General features: G+C 33.7%; 1 protein-coding gene and 1 long non-coding RNA gene across 2 annotated transcripts in view; both read right to left on the bottom strand.

The window, feature by feature from the left end:
• Positions 1 to 22562, bottom strand: part of LOC117688564 (multiple epidermal growth factor-like domains protein 10) — a 73420-nt gene that overhangs the window by 42512 nt on the left and 8346 nt on the right. The gene's annotated exons all lie outside the window — the stretch shown is intronic.
• On the bottom strand, positions 11740 to 15322 carry LOC136270837 (uncharacterized). The gene is made up of 4 exons (XR_010708699.1): positions 15084 to 15322; positions 14082 to 14219; positions 13728 to 13865; positions 11740 to 11848 (listed from the first exon to the last, which is right to left on the bottom strand). It is a non-coding gene; the product is annotated as an uncharacterized lncRNA (long non-coding RNA).

Genomic DNA, 22562 nt, shown 5'->3' with positions numbered 1-22562 from the left:
AATCCTCTGTCACATCCTTTCATACAAGTTCCATTTATGTGGTGACATTGTTCAACATTTAGACACGAGCCACATTTCTCTGTACAATTGATCCCATACATATGACCATCGCATGCTTAAAGACAAAAATATATTGAAATAATATTCACACATCTTATGTATTACAATATACTTTGTGGTACACTTTTAAACTCACAAAATAAATAGAAAAAATGTTTATTTCAATATTAAGACTATATTTTTATTCACTCGTTTTAATGGGAATGGTCTTTTGATTTTATGACACTGGCTTTATTTAAAACCAGAAAAGGTTGATAAATCCACACCTCTTTAGTTAGATATTTTGTATGAAAACTTTATCAAAGCAAGAGTATGATGTATGATACTGATACAGGAGCGAATTTACAAATTATTGCGGGTCTATGTTTGTAAAAAAAAAATAAGTTATCAAAAGGTAAACAGTTCCAATAATAATGCATACGTACATTGACGAAATAAGAAGTGACAGGCAGATGTCACACACTGAAAAGCGTATGCTTGAGCCAATTTACGGTCGAAAATCTATTTTCAGCTTTCAAGAAACCAATAACTATAAAAAACTAAATTCCTGCAGTAAGTTGAAATTTAAACTCAGGGAACAAAGTACCCTCAAAGTACCAAATAAATAAGACTGACTAGCAATTTATGAATTAAAATTTTCTATTTCATCAAATTTTCTCTAACGGGGTTAGGTTAAGGAAGCATATGAGCAATTCAGCGTCTTATTATACCCGCACTTTCTAAAGAAAGTTCGGGTATATTGTTGTTACCCTGTTCCGTCCGTCCGTCCGTCTGTCCGTCCGTCCGTCCGTCTGTCACGTTTTACTTTCTCAAACTGCTCTTACATCTTATAAACCAGCAAACTGAACTCTGGGAGTTTGATTTGGGGTATCATGTTGTTTTGTAAAAAGGTTTCAAAAATTCTCTGTTAGTCCTGGGGGTCAAATAATTAGTAAAAAATGACGTTTTTTCACAAAAAACCTTCTTCCTCGAACTCCTCCTACATGTTCAACAGTAGACAAATCATCTTTTGGAATATGTTTAAGGGTATCCTATAGATGCGCAATAAGGTTTCGGAATTTTCAATTTTGTCCTGGGGGTCATTTAATGGCTGAAAAATGACGTTTTTTTACAAAAAAAAAAACTGGTTTCAAAAACGTCTTTTTTTTTGGCAGTAGCCAAATGATCTTCTAGAATATGATTGGGGGTGTCATATTGAGGCGTAAGCAGGTTCCAGAATTTTTTTTTATTAAGGGGATCAGTGGGCAACAAAAAATGACGTTTTTTTGCAAAAAAAATATGGTTCCCAGAACTCCTCTTACAACTTTTGAAGTAGCTACGTCATCTCTTGGGATATAATTGGGGCTGTCCTATAGATGTGCAATAAGGTTTTAAAAATTTAAATTTCATCCAGGGAGTCAAATAGTAGCAGAAAATTGACGTTTATCACTAAAAAAAAAACATAGATCCTAGAACTCCTTTTATGATTTAATGGATAGACACATCATATCTTGGGATATGATAGGAACTGTTCCATAGATGTGCATTACGGTTTTGAAAAATTAAATTTAACCCTGAGGCCCATTACCTACCGGTACATACCTTTTGATGCCCTTTAAGGATCAAGAATATATATGGTTAAGGGGTGGGGATCTCAACCGTTTTCGAGATATTCGTGCACTTCCTGTTCAAGGGGGGTCATGACCACCCCCGAGGCCCATGACCTGCATACCGTTTGATGCCCCTTGACACAAGGAACAAGAATATATATGGTTTAAGGGTGGGGATCTCAACTGTTTTGAAGATATTAAGGGACTTGCTGTTTGAGGGGGTCAGGACCACTCACAGGGCCCATGACCTACATAACATTTGATGCCCCTTGACATCAGAAACATGAATATATATGGTTTAGGGGTCATGATTTTAACAGTTTCTGAGATATATGTTAATTTCAAATTCCTGGGGGGTGGGGATGACCCCAGGGGTCAGATCTAATAAACCCTATATATTGCCAGTAACAGCCAATATATGATTATGAAAACCCTATATTATTATCTTTGTCCGTTTTCAAGTTACCATTTACAATAGAGTCTACGATTCTTCAAACAAGGTTCAATGTTAGACCCCATACCCTTTTGACACCCCCCTCCCCCCCCCCCCCCCGAAAAGTGGTTGTCTAACCCAAAATGAGAAAAATCAAACCAGGGTGCACAACTAGATTTGCAGGCCTATCATATCCTAGAGTTTTGTACAATTATGTTCAGCCATCTCTGAGAAACAAGTTCAGAGCGGGAAAGAAGAAAAAGAAGATGAAGAATAATAATACATGTATTAAGAACCGTTCAAAAACAATAAGTCTCCAAACTTCATTCAGGAGACTTAATAATTAATAAAGATTAAATAGAGATAGGATCATCAAACATCAATAATTTAAAGATAATTGACAATTTCTGATTCTAAGGGGGTCAGAATGACCCCTTAGAGTCATGACTTACATGCCATAATGATCTGATGCGCCTGCATGACCTAAGGAGGAATAATATCTTTGGATTAAGGTGGGGATCTCAATGGTTTTTATGATATTTAATAATTTCAGGAAGAGCACTTGGGATCATGACCTACATACCATCTTAAATGCCTTGAACAAAGAAACAATAATATAATATGTACATGATATATGATTCAATTTAAGAACCCAGATATAGATCAATCATCTGTTTTGTAATACTTCTTATGTATATATACATGTACATGTATTAGTTTGTGTTTTGTTCTATACTATTCATGTTCATGACTGTAGTATGGCTTAGTCTTATTTTAGATTACATTGAAAAATTGTCAAATATATTACTTGGAACCCCCACTCCAAAACAAACTCAAATATAAACTGTTCTCCCCCCCCCCTCCCTTGTCGAATGATCTATTAAAATCAAAATATAATTTGGGTGTCTAAAAACTTTTATAAACTGGTAAAAAATGTTATTCTTAAAAAAAATTACATAACACCTTGCATAATTGACTAATGATCTATTGAGATACGATCAGAGGTCATATTTCTACCTTGGGATCAATAAGTAGTATTCATTGACAAGTTAAAATTAATTAATAACAATAAATGATTCAAATTATAAATGTTTAATTATACTCCACATTCACCCCCCCCCCCAATCTAACCTGCTTATAAAGATTCAGTCTTCTTAATACATTCTTACATGTGTACATGAGCAAATTTTAAATTATTTCTTGATTGCTTTTTCTCTCGTGATTCACATTAACATTTTGGAAATTGCTTAATTCAATTTTTAAGATTTATAATCAAAATGTTATATGCATCACTGCCATGTGTATTAACCTATTTGGGGCAATTGTAAAGTCTCCTAAACAAAGCAGTGACATCATTAGGCTAGGAATTACCCACATGGATCAAACACTACTGTATGACATATGAATAAGATAAAATACATTATTATTTCTAGTTCTAAAATGTCAGGGTGTCTCCAAGGGGGCATAATCTTACAATACAATTTTACGCACAATGACACAAAGAGCAAAAATAAATTAAACGGTTTAGGGATGAGGATCTTAGATCTCAGAAGTTAACAAAATATACAGTGTATCATATCATTTCCTATTTCATAAAGGCGGGGGGGGGGGGGGTTGAGGGGGGGGGGGGGGGTGGGGAGGGTTAAAGACAACACCTTGGGGTCATTAGTGTACTTTACACCAGTTGATGCATCAAAATGACTTTAGAAGATATTTTGTATTTTCCTGTTTCGTGGGGTCAGAACAGTCCCATAAGGTCATGACCTACATTGTATTTGATGCATTATAATACATTTAGAAAGAAATACTCCTTCCTTCCTATTATTACTCATATAAAAAATATAAGTGTCTAAACTTACTTACATATGTAATACACAAATTTAATAAGAAATTGTTTATACAGGGTCAATATGGGGTCAACTCAACAGTGCACGCAGTCTGACAAATGAAAAAAATAAGTTTTGCAACTAAAATGACAGAAACTTTACAAATGCGATAGGATAGGTAACGATGATAAGCTTATTTAAATATTAAAAGATGATGATACAGTATGCTGTCAAAGGGATATTACATTTAGAAAGTGAAAGTAGAACTTATATACATGTGTATGTATGCTGGCAGGAATCCCATGCTGGCATCTCATTGTATTGTGCTACTGCTACTACATGTATTATGCTTACCTAAATTGGTCAACATCATAATGATAATCCAATTAAAAACAATAATGAATTCCTTTAGCTGATCTTAACTACCGTAATCCTTTTCTGCATACGGAAAACACAGACATGTATGTATGGGTGTTGCTAAAACGCGGAACGGAAAATGGAATGGAATGGAATGGAAAATATCATCACGTTTATCGCTTAAAAAGGGTATAGACTGGCCAGAAACGATTTACTTTGTATCTTTTATTTATATCTAATGAATGATTATCAACATGTTGCTATCTTATTAATATTCATATGAATGTCTATCAATTATAGCATTGTATTCATTCGGCTTTAGTTGAGTACGAAACGGAAAAATCAAATGTATACGAATTGTGAAACATTAACATGATTAAACGAGCAAATTAGCTATAACTTTTTACTTATTTCTCTTATATGGTATTGCTGGCATATTAGCGTAACGTACGCAGTTAGTGAAAGCGTTTTATGCGTGTTTTGAGTATTTTTATATTATTTTCAAATATGATGTACATGTATATACTTACATCAAAATTGAATTTTCGGTGTTCTAGACGATCTTTTATCATACAGACGATACAGTATCAATGAGATGGAAGAAAAAACCGTAGGACTGACGACATTAAAAATTAAAATACAGTACACATTAAAATACCCGGTAATTTGTGAAACTAGTAATTTGTGAAACTAGTATTTTTAGCAATGCAATGTTGTCTACGTTCGCATTACAAAGCATGCAGTTGTTTATTCCAGCAGCTATATACATATGATCCGAATAGAGAGCTCTAGATGTTGCCTGGTTTGATTTTCCGATTATATATTGGGACTATAGTCTGTCGATCCCAAAATATTCATGCAGCACATTTGGACGATTTATAATGGAAAATATTGACATCTTTTCTCCATTTGGAAGTCATCCAGAAGACCTTGCACAATTTTTCACCACTATCATCCGGGTCTGTTAAAATGCAAAACCCCGTAGACTTCTTTATTTTTAGCCGTGTATTTATACCAGCTGATAAGCTAGAGAGGACGTTTTAAAGAAAGAATAATGAGAATGTTTAATGCTTCTAAAAGAGAATCACTTGAACCCTGAGGTATATATAAATATACAGCAAAAAGTGAATCGAGGATATTTTGGGACAGAATATAGTGGTCAATGCATGTACTGTTAATTTTGAGGAAATAAATATTCTTGAATAAATAATCTAATATTGCTAATCTTTCAAAAAAAAATTAAAAAGGTACATAAAGTATATCGTTTTAGCATACTTAACAAATCTATGAGGTAAATAACATTAGATAAGATTTTCCGATTCCTTCCGTTCCGTTTTCCGTTCCGCGTTTTAGCTACACCCATGTATGTATACACGTGAACCCATCTAATCGAAGAGCTGGGTAAAACTAGTACCCGCTAATGAGACATGCAAACCTGTGTTGTGTACGTAACTTCAGACAAAGATCAGTCATTTGTAACATGCATATATTTTTATGACCTATTCTTCAAATCCACTTGCACTATTTCATTAGGTAAATAACAGCTTTAAGGTGGTGCAGGACACCTGCATATTGTGATGTACATGTATACTTCCTATTGAGATAAACAATAAAGTATGTTGAATATTGATTAAATATTTACCCCCCAAATAATGTTACCTAACATTGAAGCGCAATGGGTTAGAGTGTTTACATGTCTGTAAGAGCATTGGGGTCCAAAGTGTATTTTTGGTAATTTACGAATTTTCATGGGGAGGGGGGGGTCTGGACCCGTCACTCCCACCCCTTCTCTGAATCTGTGCACACGATGATGTTCATGTAGGCACACAGAAGCAAATCTAAAACCGGCAACCGCCACGGGGAGGGGGCATTATTTAATTTTTAATTTTGTTTGTAATATTTATATAGACCATTATACTTCCTATGACATAAAATGTTAAGATTATTGATTAACTGAAAATTCACTGCAAACAGTTCTACCCCAAATTGCACAAAAGTGCTGCTCATGTCATGATGTGTATTATCATATGGGCATGGATCTCATCCTTCAGTTATGAAAATTATAATTTTTAAATGTATTACCGGAGTTTGCATGTAGCCTTCATTTTTAATTAAACTGGTACAAAACAGTGTTATTTAGGGGCAAACACATGGTGCGGGTATTACTGTCTAATGACAGCATCTAGTTTTGTTTGTAATACACAGAATGATCAGATGAAAATACTCATCTGAATCTGTTCTAAAACTTATTGTAAGTGACACTGCAATAAAAACGGGAAGTACATTACTCTCACCTCGGTGCATTATCACGTGATAACTATCAATTAAAATATATTTTTTAAACATAAAATAAGGTAAGGTAAAACAACATAACCTCGCAGTTTCCTCAAAACAATAAACATATTAAGTAAAAAAGAAACATCTCAGTATTGTTAAAAGTACTACTGAGTCGTATATTCTCCTCGATGAAATAGTTATTCCTCCAGTTCTCTAAAAACATTTTCATACAGTTTGCATGGAAATCGGCATGTTGCATCATAGCAACAATAACATGGGATTCTGACAGCCTTATCAAATGAAGCATTGATCAAACTAAAAATACGTGTTAAATGTGAACTTCAAAGTATACCGGGGTAGTGGTGTTCTAGTCAAGACAGAGGAATGCCTGGCCAAGTAATATAAGCAAAATTGCACACTTTTTCTTAAATATTTGATAAACCTAACTATGTTTCAGTTTTTTCATGTTCAATTCTCAACAAATAAAACCAAAATACTTTAGTAGATTTCTTAGATTTTTTCTTATATTTTGAATCTGCAATCTATTTCGATTAAATTTAGACAAAATTCCAATTTCAGTCATGAATGATATGTAGTAATCCACGTATTACTATTACAATTTTAATTCTTACGGCGGCGTGAAAGGGACATAATTTTTTTTTTTTTTAAATCGGACGAATTAGGATTTGTTCGAACAAATAAGTTCTTTGTTCGGACGATGTACAATTTGATCGGACAAATAAGTTATTTGCATAAACGAATAACCTATTTGTTCGGACGAATTAGCTATTTGTTCAATCAAATTAGCTATTTGTTCGGACGAATTGTGATTTGTGTTCGGACGAAATAAGATTTGTTAGGACAATATAAGCTATTTGTTCGGAAGAATTGGCTAATTGTTCGGACAATCAGGATTTGTTTGGACGAGTTTGGATTTGTTCGGACGAAAAAGTTATTTGTTCGAACGAATTACAAGTTCTCCGGACGAATTGGTTATTTGTTCGGACAAATGAGGATTTGTTCGAATGTAATAGGATTAGTTCGGACAAAAAACTTATTTGTTCGGATGAATAAATTATTTGTTCTAGATAAGAAAATTATAATAACAGAGAGAGAGAGAGAGAGAGAGAGAGAGAGAGAGAGAGAGAAAGAAAGAAAGAAAGAAAGAAAGGAAAAAAGAAAGAAAGAAAGAAAGAAAAAAGAAAGAAAAAAGAAAGAAAAAAGAAAGAAAGATTTGATAATATGGATACGCAGACGTGAAAAGTCTAAATCAGTTAACGAGATCATGCGCAGATCCAGGATTTCATGATTAAGGGGAGGGTTTAAAGATAAGTTTGTTTATCCCCCTCCCACCACCTTAACTCCTCTAAAGATCTTGAAATGCATCATCCAGAGATGCCCATTCTAGGCAGGTTTTTCTTAAGTAGCTAACAACCAAAAAAAAAAAACAATCGCGCTATGCCATAACAAATAATATTACTCGCTATTTATTGCAGAATTCTGACAGATTTTTAGACTTGTGAGACTTACATTCTGGCAGCAAAGCAGAAATAAAAAAGATGTCAGATATTGTATAAATGCAAAGGCATCAAATGATATTTCATATTTGGGCAGCGAAATTCATCGATAAGTTGGAGGGGGGGGGGGGGTGGTACTTAATTTTTATTCATTACCTTTGAAAACATAATTTGTGTATCAAGTTAACGCAATTCATATTTATATTAAAGAAGTAAATGTGCATCAACCGTACATCTTAGATAATTCTAATTTCTTATATCTACATAGTAAAGTTACCTAAAATAGGTACAAGACCCCTCGGCAAACATGGATACATGAATTTCAGCCCCCATCCCCCCGGAAACATTTTCTGGATCCATGCATATGCATGTATAACCACCAATCATGTCCACGTAAATTTGATTCAACTTATCAATCTCTGTTAAATTTCAAAGACGTTAACAAATCCTTAAATGGATTTCCGTGAATCGTGTGCTTACATATCATACATACTTTCATAGCTCATCAAATATATGAGATCACTTGTTTCTAACTTACAACTCATATGTCGAACCTATGTAATTAATGTAGTGTTGATAGTCAAAACACGCCAGAAAAATGTATATATACCCCACTGTTAACCTTGTAAACAATAAAGTTAACACTTCGCCTCTCCATTGAACAAAAATTGCCAGTATCATCGCAACACAAAAGAATACAGATCGTCGTTTTTTACTTCATTTCAGTTTTAATTTTTTAAATCTAATTTTCTGGCAAAACTATTTCGGCGACGACTGGATCTGCCGCCCTTGTTCCAACATCATTGAATAATCAGTGACCAGTACTTGTAGAAAATGACTTTAAAGGAAAGGTCTGGGGTGGCTTGATTTCAGACATTCTCCCCTTTCATTATCTACATTATTGCCAGATCAGATTTTCTTGTGAATTACTCATCAAAAATTAAATTTTTATATTTGTATATAAAAATTTAATTTATATTTGTATATAAAAATTTATTTTTTATATACAAATATAAATTATTCGTCCGAAGATATAACTTATTCATCTATTCATCCAAACAAATCCTAGTTCGTCCGAACAAATCCTAATTTGTCCTAACAAATCCTAATTCGTCCGAACAAACAACATAATCGTCCGAAAAAATCATAATTCCTCCGAACAAGTCGTTTTTTGTCTAAGCAAATCCCAATTCGCCAAACACATGGTAATTCGTCCGAACAAATCCTAATTCGTCCGAAGAATTAGTTAATTATTTCGACCAAAATAGCTTATATTGTTCGAACAAATCCTAAATCGTCCGAACAAATAGCTAATTCATCCGAACAAATCCTAATTCCTCTGAACAAATATTTTTGTTTCATCTGGCCCTTCCACGCCACCGTAATGTCTTAACGAAAATATGTCTCTGGTGTTATCATTTCCTTTAAGTCTACGTTTGGATGTTTTGATATTTGAATAGTTACATATTTGATAATAATGGATAGTCATTTTGTGGATATAAATTCCCAAACACCCACAGGGTGAAAAAACATCTTTAAGCAAGTCCTTAAAGGTGGCTTAAAGTTGACTTAAAGGAGCTTAATGGCTAGACAACCTTTAAGCCGCCTTTAAGTCACATTTAAGCAAGTGCTTATAGGTCCTTAATGTCCAAACTTCTTTAAGCTGCCTTTAAGCCACCTTTAAGCCACCTTTAAGCATCTTTAAGTGGCATTTACGCTCTCTTTACACTGCCTTTACAAAATCTTTAAGTGGCCTTTAAGTCAATATTGATCAAGCTGAACAATAAAAATATATATCAAATGCAAAAACTCTTTTATAGGGATGGGAGGGGGTCATCCGAGTGATAATACAATTTCCAAGGAAGGGGGGGGGTGTTCCAGGCGGTTTTAATCGTCGCTCCATTAAACACAGATCGCTATCATCAGCACCGCTCCGATGGACACAGATTGCCGTCATAAAATTCTTTATAATTTTTGGGGGGTTTCAAAATTATTGTAGGGATGAGCGCAGTCTTTGTATCTTAATATGTGCATAAAACTAATTAAAGTATGTTTGTTTCCTATTATAAATTAATCGGTGAAAAATCTCTCTCTCTCTCTCTCTCTCTCTCTCTCTCGTCTACAAATTAACGATACATGTGTGTAAGAGTAAAATCTTGAGGCTTATTAATTAATGTACCGGTGATCATAAATAGGGGTTGATTATTTAAATATATGTATAAGGGTAAATATGTCAAATATACCCGGCCTGGCACATCATACAATTGTATGTACAAGTCATTTGCAATTGCCACATGCAGTAAATACGTCACCGGTAATTGGTAATTTTGTTTGTTATAGAATTGATAGTTTAAAAATCATGTACATACAATTACATGTAAATATTTAAACATATTGGAACGGCGCCGCGATCATGAAACCGGGAAATTGCGGGAAATTGAACTAATACCCTAATAGTATAAATGCATTTAATAAAAGAAATGATTTCATTTTCTTTCTTACATTTTTATAGCTATAAATTAGATGAACGTATATCTACTCGGTTTAAATTTTTTAACTAAGAAAGCCTACTATAGTGAACCTAACGGTTTCCATTTAGGTATAATATATTTTTGTTCACTGAAGACCAAGTTCCGTATTTCATTCTAAATACATGCATGCATGTAATTCATAAATAAGATATAATTGATTGTTACAAACTGAATGGTTTGTCAAAATCTTTTCAAGTAAACACATTCAATACAGTGATTCAATATCCACTGATATATAGGCTATAAAAACGCTCATATATATGAAAGTTGCCGTGGCGCAGAGGAAGTGTGTTGATGCTAGTAAACTAAGGGTCCCAGGTTCAATTCTCGCCGTGGCCGGGTTTTTTGTGGTTTTTTTTTTCATTTTTCTTTCTAGAACAAAAACCGTTTTAATACCTTTTCTTTCATAAAGTTAATACATTTTGTTGGAAATTAAGCACAATATTGAATTAATTTTTTTTAATGGCTTAAAGGTGGCTTAAAGGTAGCTTAAAGGTGGCTTAAAGGTGGCTTAAAGAAGTTTGGACATTAAGGACCTATAAGTTGTCCTTAAAGGTGGCTTAAAGGTGGCTAAAAGATAGTCTTTAAGCTGCCTTTAAGCCATCTTTACGCTTTCTTTAAGCCACCTTTAAGCAACACATATAGCTTAAAGGTGGCTTAAAGATCGTCTTTAAGCTACCTTTAAACACCTTTAAGCTATCTTTAAGGAGGACTTAAAGATGGCCATTCATCCTGTGACCCCCTCTGTAGTTATGATAAATACCATCTTTTTGTTAACCAATAAACCTATCCACAATTCGGAAAGTATATATATATATATATATATATATATATATTTAGAGAGAGAGAGAGAGAGAGAGAGAGAGAGTATGCACCGAAGAAGCAATCAGGCGAAACCGCTTTATAATAAATTCGGGAGAAATGGATTATTCTGTTATTGTCTGGTAACTAAAATATTTAGTTCATGCAGTGCTCGCCCCAAACAGTCAAATTGAAAAAACAAAACAAATTATTATTATTAAAGTTATAAAAATAAGTCTTAATGTGTATGATATTTTGTTTTACTTGAAAGGAGATATTTGTTTATTTTATATATACATATAGAAGTAGATAAGGATGTCACTACCATTTTCGCAATTTATTCCTTTCCACCCAGGCTTACATCCAGACTTACAGTCACCATTGAATCGGTTACAGCTCAAGCAATTCTGATGACATTTCTTTGTGCAGTTTTGGCCATACCAACCAGGAAGACAGGCTGTTAATGATAATAAGAAAACAAGAGGCCCAGGGGCCACATCGCTCACCTGAGCAACAATTGCCTTAATTCTAATCAAATTAGCATTACAGTATCAAAATATCCTGACAACTGAGTACAGTAAATCTGCCAATTTTATCAACCTCTTATTTTTTGGTAAATACCAAGCCCCTTTTGTTGTTGTAACTGTAAGAAGATTTTTCTATATTCCTATATACCCCCCCCCCTCCCATTTCGTGGCCCCACTTTTCTCTCTATATATTCCTATGTAAAACTTGATCCCCCAATTGTGGCCCCACCCTATCCCCGGGGACCATGATTTGAACAAACTTGAATCTACACTATCTGAGGATGCCTCCACTCAAATTTGAGCTTTCCTGGCCTAATATTTTTTGAGAAGAAGATTTTTTTTTTAAAAATTCTATATATTCCGATATAAAAATTGATCCCTCAATTGTGGCCCCTCCCTACACCCGGGGACTATGATTTGAACAAACCTGAATCTACACTACCTGAGGATGCTTCCATTTTAATTTGAGCTTTTCTGGCCTGATAGTTTTTGATAAGAACATTTTGAAAGATTTTCTCTATATATTCCTGTGTAAAACTTGATCCCCCAATGGTGGCCCCACCCTACCCCCGGGGATCATGATTTAAACAAACGTGAATCTACACTACCTGAGGATGCTTCCACTCAAATTTTAGCTTTCCTGGCCTTATAGTTTTTGAGGAGAAGATTTTTAAGGATTTTCTCTATATATTCATATGTTAAACATAATCCCCCTATTGTGGCCCCACCTTACCCCCAGGGACCATGATTTAAACAAACTTGAATCTACTATATATGAGGATGCTTCCAATCAAATTTGAGCTTTTCTGGCCCAATATTTTTTGAGAAGATTTTTAAATATTTTCTCTATATATTCCTATGTAAAACTTAATCCCCCTCCTGTGGTTCCACCCTACCCCGGGGACCATGATTTCAACAAACTTGAATCTACACTTCCTGAGGATGCTTCCATTTTAATTTGAGCGTTCCTGGCCTAATAGTTTTTGAGAAGAAGATATTTAAAGACTCTCTCTATATATTCCTATGTAAAACTTGATCCCCCTCTTGGCCCCACCCTACCCCCGGGGACCATGATTTGAATAAACTTGAATCTACTCTGTCTGAGGATGCTTCCAATCAAATTTGAGCTTTTCTGGCCTAATAGTTTTTGATAAGAAGATTTTTAAAGATTTTCTCGTTATTTTCCCATGAAAAATTTGATCCCTCCCTACCTCCGGGGACCATGATTTGAACAAACTTGAATCTACACTACCTGATGATGCCTCCATACAAGTTTAAGCTTTTCAGGCCGAATAGTATTTGAGAAGAAGATTTTTGAAAAATACCAGCAAATTTTTAATAATTCTCAATTATCTCCCCTTTAAAGAGGGCGTGGCACTTCATTTGAACAAACTTGAATCCCCTTCACCTAGTGGTGCTTTGTGCCAAATTTGGTTGAAATCTGCCCAGTGGTTCTTGAGAAGATGATGAAAATGTGAAAAGTTTACAACGACGACGACGACAACGACAACGACGACAGACAACGGACAAATTGTGATCAGAAAAGCTCACTTGAGCCTTTGGCTTAGGTGAGCTAAAAAAAACCACATTTCCTCTTTTCCAAAAAAATAACCTTTTTCTTTAATCCCAGTTAACGTCATCATGCCATGGTTAGTAAGATTCAACTTTCGTATTTTAAATTACTGACATTTTTGTACAGATAAGTTCTCATTCACAGAATGATACCATTTTAGGAATTTAAATGACTATTCTTGATAACTGTTGAATAAAACGACTATTTTATTTACGTTGTAATATATTTAACTTTACCTTTATTACATTTATCACCAAAAAACCCTTCATCACATCCGTTTGGACAACTTCCGTTCACGTGATTACACCGATTACCGTTACTACAGTTACCACATAAATTTCCACATTCAAGACCGTACGTGCCAATGCTGCACTCTGTAAAAATATATATTTTTCATGGTCATGTAATATGAGTATGAAGTTAAAAAAAATGCGTTTAGCTTCTGCATTACTCATAACCAAACATAACATAACCAAAGCTAAAATAAACAGTTTTAATAAAAAAAATAATATTTACTCTAAAAACAACAAATGTTAATTTATCTTACCATGCAGGTATATCGTAAAAATTTTCAAAACTGGCGTAATTACCGTTGTTACAAAATTGACCTAGGTATCCGTCAACACAACCCAGACACGTTCCATCACTAATGTTACAGTGACCTTCTTGACATTTCAATGGGCAGGATAAGGAACAGTTCTCTCCGTAGTATCCTGGTATGGGACATCCTAGGATTGTTTATGTTAGAGAAAAACAAAAATGTTTCAATGCTCTTTGAAGAAAGGGTATGTTTATTTCTTTGAAAAAATACACAATTAAATATTTTGATTAAGGTAGATTTTTGATCATCTTGTAGGTTAAATATGGACATTTTTTAGAACTGCATTAGTTACTACTATGTGAATTACTGACCAAAACTGTAGGTAAAACATTTCTTTAAAAACCCAGTAAGGTTTTACATGTCATACTGTATGCTGGCTTCTTGCTAAATCTTTTAATCACGTAGAAGTAACTTAATCGTTTAAGATTAAAGATGTAACAATCTAGTTATTTATAATATATTTTACAAAATGTATTAAAAAATCATTTGTGTTAACTCTACAATCATTAGGAAGGAAACTTTCCACTTATCTACGATGTCCTAAAAAGTGGATAAAAGGAAAACAAAATTGTTGTTATTGCTATGGACCATAGAGGTATATTTTGGGAAACAATTAAAATCTTAAGATATATGAAAGGAAATCAAAGGTGTTCACCCTACCATACTTAGCGAGGAAAATTCAACCTTAACTCTGGGAAAAAAGTTTAAACGTTGTGAGCATACTTAAAACAAGTGCAATGCTGGAATGAGGAAGTTAAGTATTTTAAGTGCGTCTCGTAACTTTTTCTTTAGGTCCATGATTCTATGTCTGTGATTTGCAAAGTCTACATACAGTTGAACAACATTCGGGTAAGCAGATTTGATTGCAAACATGTTTAAAAAATAAAATTGGCAAGTTAATATAATTATGTAGCTTTTAATATAACTATGAGAGCAACTATCCATTTGTTAGATCGTTGACTACAAAAGCATTTAATTTGAATTCACTCACCATACACTTCTAGTTCACACAGGTCGTTGTGTGCGTAGTAAGAATACCCAGCAGGAAACGGATAGTGGGTCCTGTTGTTGTAGTAGATGACGTATCTCCCGTGTGTGAAACACGTTATGTTTGTAGGGTTGGGTGTTGTTCCTATGGTATAGTTGGAGTCCTTAAAACATAGTACTCTGTCATCTTTATTGGTTGAGTTTGATATGTACAGAGAGTATCCTAAGAATCTAGATGTGTAAGCATTCCGCTCATCTATTCAAAAAGCGAACTTTGAAATAAATATCAGTGTTATGTTTTTATTTTGAAAAAAATGAACCACAATCTCATTTCAATACAAGTATATATTTACATCTACTAAGCATAAATTCATTATTTCTTACGGAAACTTATAGTTAATTCATTGCTCTATAGAACAGCCAAACTGAAATCTACACGCCATATTTATCGATTGGTCGAAATTTACAGCGGCTGAAAGTGACAGGACTGGAATTGACACGCCCTGATTATCGATATGTCTGAACCTACAGCGACCTTAGTAAAATCCCGGACTGCACGAAATAATCATGACGATGCTAGACTCAAAGTCTCACAGGAGACGATTCTGCCGCTTCTTTTAGCTAACGTACTTTTGTACATTAACAGTAATTTAGTGAATTTTACTAACTTTTCATAATCAGTTTATTAATAAGTTAAAGAAAGATGTTAATATAAACAAAAAAATGCTTTCTTTGATGATTCATGCGGGTTATGAAGGTAGCGATCATTGCAGGAAAAAAATTGCATAACCCGCTAACGCGGGTTATGTATTTTTCCTGCAATGTCGCTACCTTCATATCCCGAATGAATCACCAAAGAAAGCATTCTATTGTTTAAAAAAAACCTTATAAATCTATTATCAGTAACGATCAATTTTTCGTATTCTTTAAATCGTTAGGGGGTTTCATGTACCTCTAGAACTATTTAATTGTATAAAGAACTATTTAATTGTATAAACCAAATGTTTAATTCTGGGATATAAATGAATAAGATCCTATAACTTTTTCAAAATATTCTTAGGTCAAGGTCTAGTAAATAAATCCGGACTGTCTTTTTGGTGCTAGAACCATTATGACGTCATAATTGATTTGGTGAATCTTTTACCTTTTTTTCGGCTGAGGAATTATGTAGAAAATAAAACAATATTTTGAAATTTTATATTTAATCACGGGAAACCTAATCCCGGTACCTATATTCAATTTCATATCATTTTAAAGAGGAGGTCAATAGCTTATAAATGCCGTGTTTTAAAAGACTGTAGGCATTCTAGATATATTTCATTAGTCAAAAATGGACAAAACTTTGAGTTTTCAAATTTATTTATTGTTACTTTTATCGTTCATGTTTCAGAGAAAATGATCGTTTGAAACAGGATTCTTCATTTTGTCTACCAAAAATTTAAGCTCCGGTAAACCCTATGAAGCAAAGCTACTGTCATGAGGCATCATTGAAAGAATTTATATCTTGAATTTTATTAACTTGTAGGCACTTTTCATTTATTAGATCTTGACCTTGTCTTTATTTGCAAACAAACTATAATTATTGATTTATTTGTAAAGAAAATGAATTGTTTTCTTTTTAAATGTACCTCTTCATATCAATTGTTTGCTGCAATAATGTAGCCCTCTCCCTCCGATTTCCTATATCTGATGTTTACTGGACAGGGCTACAATTCCACAGGAACTCCGTAATGATGCAAAATAAATTTGTTAATGTGGCTGACTTCGATCTGAAAAGATCGATTCCATATTTGACTTTCTTTAGATTAAATAATTTTCTAATTCAGTTTGAACAAACTAACCGTATATAAATCAAAACCAGATAAAACACATCAGCATGTTAACCAGTAGTCTTCTTCAGCAGCCATGACAGTTCTCGCTTGATTTATGGGATTTACGCTTTGAGTTTTGATGGGCTTGATAACGTGAATATCAGTGTAAATAATCAATCTTACCTCGTTCTATCACTAAAACATCATTTAAGGAAATGGTATATAATGGAAATATAATATATATATTATGGAAAATTCATATTTACCGCGTTACATGTAATTATGTTTAAAATATGGGAATTCCTCTATTCAGTTCAAAATCCGCTCCTGGATTCTCATTGGCTGTCCAAAAATAAAACTGGTCAAGGTCAGTAAACATGGCGGACAAATTAAACTTGTGTTGTTGACATACACGCAAAATGACCGATATATGGAATATACTTGATATTTTTGGATTAATTTATGCCGTAGACACCTACAGTAGATACGATTTGAGACGAAAAAAAATCGGGAGAGGGCTACATTACTGCAGCTAATCAATTGTTTGTACCAATATGACACAGAAATTGCAACATGTTTCAACATCATTTATTCATTTTTTACTACATAGCAAAAATAAATAAATAAATAAACACATCAGATTTGTACAAGTGCCATGCTCTGCTATTATTTTGAGAGGTATCTTAAATTTTTCTAAAACATTTGGGATTTGATTAATGTACTCGCTAACCTCAATGAAGGAAAATTGCACGATGAAAATTCCGTTTAATATTTAACCTGTATGCTGTAGTTTTAATACTTGGAGAACATCAACAAATAAGTTTTCAAGATGGTAAAGGTGTATTTCAAAAACTCATCAAATGTTACCATATTCATGCTCTATGTATGTTTAACTCCCTTTACTATTAGGGTAAATCGAATCACGTGTGCACACATGGACTGCAATCGAATAAATCAGGACTTTCACACCCGTGAATTAAATGTATTTTGTTGAATTGTTAAGTTTATGCCAAACATTTATAGTTACATTTCTTTGACTGTGAACTTTGACAAACGTTGAATAAATAAAAAGAAATTCATTCCTGTATATACACGTGTTGTATCTAGAATCTTCAAATGGCGTGTAAAGGCGATGCATTGGGGTGTGATATTAATATATAAGTGGTCAAAAGCATGACTTGAAATAATTTTATCTTTTCTTTTTTAAATTTGAAGGGAGTAAGCTAACTTTTTGTAAAAAATATGTTTGTTTTTCAGTCTGTTTTGTACCAGCTTAGCCTCTCATTCGAAATTTATGGAAGTGACCCGCAATACACTTAAGTTGTCTTTTCATAAGAATCCCTGTCAAATTATAAACATGCGTTTTACGTATATACATATTACAACCAAAAAATAACAAACGATTATGAATAACCCAAATGGGTGTACGAAACGACTAAGCAATTCCATATAGCAATTGTCTTTTTCAACATATAATTTATCAAAAAGGTATATACGTATAAATTATATTGTCTAAACTTCGACGAATATACAGAAGAGAATATAATATATAAATATGCATATACGACCAAGTCTAAACATTTATAGTTTTTCTACTTCCACTAACTGTTGTTGTTATACAAAAATTAATTAATGCAATACAACGTTTAAAATCAAAGTGAAAGAAGTATTCCTTTTAAAGGAATGATCGGCAATAATAATATACATATATTGATAGCAAGAATCGATCAACATGATCAGTTTGATGTAAAATAATTAAAAAAGTATTGTATTTTAATATTTTGAATCAGTACACCATAATTTCATCATTATAAACCGTCAACAAATTTAATTTTGAAATAAATTTGGGGAAAGCCGTTCGTAAACTCCTTGTCTAGTTTAATATTTTTAACGTAATTATTAAATGTTAACGTATCTTCTTCTTCTTCAGAATACTGAGTAGGGCTCTAAAAGAGCATTAACACGTATACAAAGAAAGAGTTGTATTTGAATAATTTAATGCGACTGAAAAACATTGAATGCCATCATAACTTGCTATTGAGGTCACATTTTAACGTAACGTTGTTTATAAATCAAGCCGTCTTCCTAGCTACTATTATGCAACATCAATAGATCGGGGTCAGTTCATGGAGCATCGTCTTATGATTGAGGTCAGTTCATCGAGGTCAACTGCATTACTGAATGAACCTTTCGATCGAAATTCTTACGCGTGAGACAAAATGTGCATTCTTGAATTAACAGGTCGAACTGTATTTTATGTATGTTTGCATCGCTTAAGGTAAATGATTTAAAATAAAACTGGGTAAAATGTTATATAAATACTGAACCAAACTTCAAGTTTTTATAAGAACTACTTATGCAAGCGGAATGTGTGGGCACGTGGAAGCATTTGCCGGTTGCCTCATATGGACACAATAGTGATCGGCCGAAGCCGTTCACAAATAGTGTGCATATTTGTTAGGTCATTAAAAGTTTGATATTAGAAGTCAGGTTGGATTTTTTCCTTTCTCTTAAAAACATGATTTGTGAAAAGGTGCAAACATTCTAGGGCTCGTTTGCCAATATTGAAGGACTAGTGCATCGGTCCTGAATTAAATGATCAGCGATTGTGTTATTTATATATTGATCTTAATGTTAATAGTATAGATCAAAACAGTAATAGCTTTATTGTCTTTAATAACGTACACAAATTTAATTAAATCCTTTATCATTAATAAATGTTTCTTTATTCACAACGATCAATATAATTTTTGTATCTATTTACGTTTTATCGTATTAGCTGTTTGTGACGTTATATCTAGAAGATATGCTGGCAATTTTTATTTGATAAATATTATTAATGATTACACATGTTTTCATCAAAGAAAAGTAGTATTTTACCGTGCGTGATTTGCAGCGCTAGAGTTACTTCCCCATAGTGATTTGGCAGGAAAAAATCTATTTTTGGAAACTACATACCCTTACCTATTAAACGAGTACGTGGAATATATACCTTACCAGGCATCATTGTTTGGTCAATTGTACATCAGATACCTTAATTAGATCTCCAAAAAATAATGTCTTCAATTCTTTTAAGAATATCATAAATCTAGATACCCCAAAATATATTATCCGTCCTGTACTGTATAAAGATGTGATGTATACTGAGAACTCTTCCCAGGTCTACCCGCCATTCTGCTGTTGTTTGTCTGGTATCTGATATCACACACTGTCCTCCACCAGCAGACAGGTCTGTATACCGTCCGTCTACAGCACGATCTGCTCCCCAATATCCATAATTGAAAGGATACCGCTGCAATGCTGGTTTGTTCAAAGCCAAGTTTTCTATAAAAAGGTAAATTACAATTAGCTTATTTGCTGGTTTATATAATGTTAAATTTTCTGTAGAATTAAAATGCAACAATCTTTTAGTAAAAAAAAAAATATAGTTGTTTTATTTTTTTAATGTTTATGTACTAAAAGGTTCATGATTTGTTATTATTTTAAACTGCAAAACACCTACAAGTTTACACGAATCTGTGATTATCATAAAACACTGAAAAAGCTTTACAACTTTTCAGTAATAAAACAATTAGGCATTTGATGAACATATTTCTTTTAGATTCAAATCAAATTTACTCTTATCGCTTATTTAGACTTTCATTCGTTGTGTCCCCAAAGTGCTCTATTACTGATATTTAAATGAAATTTCTTGCATGTATGTTAACTTATATATCATTTATTATTACTCTCAAAAATTCTCATTTACCATTTCGTTTTTCTATGAGGTCGTCAATTCTACTACTAAACCTTGCAGAATTTTGTTTGAAATCCGCATCTTTTAAAAACATTTTTCATATTATATTATTCTTTTTCTTTTGTTACTGACTTTTGCATTTCTTGTTGCTTCAAATGTATTAAAACACTTATTTAACTGTCAGCTGTCAACAAGTTTGTAAATACCCGCAGTCAAGTTTTTGTTTGAGGTAATAATATCTCCAGTGGTTATTTAATTTCCCCGAGGCAGGCTCCGTCCAGACAATGGCGATATATGTTTGTATAATCGGACATTCGTTCATTCGCCGTTCGAACGACTCCCACGATCTACGGAATTTCTGAATTTCCTCAAACCTCATACTGTGTGTTTCATCCGTGAAAATGACTTGTGCCATGCGGATCCACGAAAAGTGACTACTGACATTTTGTCATATGCGGAATACCTCAATGAGGGGGTTGGTATCCTTACAGTTATTATAGGGCAACTACTTAGACGTCAACCATTGGTCTCTCGGACATCCTCCAATGATGTCATGACTGTGAACAAGCAGCTCAAGTCAGAGACTGAAAAGCTTCAAGCAACTACTTAGACGTCAACCATTGGTCTCTCGGACATCCTCCAATGATGTCATGACTGTGAACAAGCAGCTCAAGTCAGAGACTGAAAAGCTTCATGGAATTCATTTTCGTTACCCATTCATTTTTGGTCTCATCGTGGTTTCTGGGCGGACCTGACCTACCTGGGGAGAGATGGGGTCAACATTGAATCTGGTTCTCGCCACATGAAGAAATACCATCACAACATTAGAATAGCTGTCCTTCAACATTCAAGATAAGCAGTCTGACATATTTTTATTATTCTTTGAGCTAAACTGCATTCATATTGTTCAATATATTCACAGGCATATGCATAAAATTCACAATTAGCTGGTAGGTGTATTAAGAATGTTCATATGTACTATTTTTTCCTGTTCACATGCAGAGATGTGTGTACCCCTTTTCTGATGCACATGCAGAGTTATGTGTACTATTTTTCTGGTTCACATGCAGAGTCTTGTGTACTGTTTGTCTGGTTCACATGCAGAGTCGTGTGTAATTGATTCACATGCAGAGTCATGTGGTTTATTTTTCTGGTTCACATGCAGAGTCGTGTGTACTATTTCTCTGGGTCACATGCAGAGTCCTGTGTTCTAATTTTGATTCACATGCAGAGTCGTGTGTACTAATTTTGATTCACATGCAGAGTCGTGTGTACTAATTTTGATTCACATGCAGAGTCGTGTGTACTAATTTTGATTCATATGCAGAGTCGTGTGTACTAATTTTGATTCACATGCAGAGTCATGTGTACTAATTTTGATTCACATGCAGAGTCGTGTGTACTAATTTTGATTCACATGCAGAGTCGTGTGTACTACATTTTGATTCACATGCAGAGTCGTGTGTACTAATTTTGATTCACATGCAGAGTCATGTGTACTAATTTTGATTCACATGCAGAGTCGTGTGTACTAATTTTGATTCACATGCAGAGTCGTGTGTACTAATTTTGATTCCCATGCAGAGTCGTGTGTACTAATTTTGATTCACATGCAGAGTCGTGTGTACTACATTTTGATTCACATGCAGAGTCGTGTGTACTAATTTTGATTCACATGCAGAGTCGTGTGTACTAATTTTGATTCACATGCAGAGTCGTGTGTACTAATTTTGATTCATGTGCACAGTCGTGTGTACTAATTTTGATTCCCATGCACAGTCGTGTGCAATATTTTTTCTGGTTCATGTGCAGAGTCATGTGCATTATTTTTCTGGTCAGTATGCAGAGTCGTGTGGACTATTTTTTCTTGTTTCTCACTCATGGTCATGTGGACTATTACTAATGCACATGCAGAGATTCCATTTTTATATGCTCA

The sequence above is a fragment of the Magallana gigas genome, chromosome 1, assembly GCF_963853765.1.
Source record: "Magallana gigas chromosome 1, xbMagGiga1.1, whole genome shotgun sequence".
NCBI lineage: Eukaryota > Metazoa > Mollusca > Bivalvia > Ostreida > Ostreidae > Magallana > Magallana gigas.
This window is presented reverse-complemented; position numbering and strand designations above follow the sequence as displayed.